Genomic DNA, 294 nt, shown 5'->3' with positions numbered 1-294 from the left:
CCAATATATCGGCCGATATTTGGCATTTTTCAAATATCGGCATTGGCCGATAAGTTTTTCTGTTTGGCCGATTCGTTCGAGGCGGGACTTTTATTTTGACGGCGCTGAGAGCAGCAGCGCCTGAGCACGCAGTGCTCACATTCTCCCTCTTGCGCCAGCTATCCAGTGCGTTGTGATTGGCCGAATACCTCAAGCGTGTGACGGAAATGTTAAGGCCCTTACCATACTGTGATACCGTGTCCCGGCGCGACGAGGCAAAAACATTAAAACCCATTATAAACGAGGCATTTGTAG

At 49.3% G+C, this 294-nt stretch overlaps 1 protein-coding gene across 3 annotated transcripts in view; it reads left to right on the top strand.

Moving 5' to 3' along the window:
* Window positions 1–294, top strand: part of LOC107705048 (amyloid beta A4 precursor protein-binding family A member 1-like) — a 14,091-nt gene that overhangs the window by 11,545 nt on the left and 2,252 nt on the right. The window lies entirely within an intron of this gene.

The sequence above is a fragment of the Sinocyclocheilus anshuiensis genome, unplaced genomic scaffold (genome assembly GCF_001515605.1).
Source record: "Sinocyclocheilus anshuiensis isolate Anshui unplaced genomic scaffold, SAMN03320099.WGS_v1.1 scaffold95, whole genome shotgun sequence".
Lineage (NCBI taxonomy): Eukaryota > Metazoa > Chordata > Actinopteri > Cypriniformes > Cyprinidae > Sinocyclocheilus > Sinocyclocheilus anshuiensis.
Note: the sequence above shows the minus strand (reverse complement) of the source record. Positions and strands in the feature narration are given on the sequence as shown.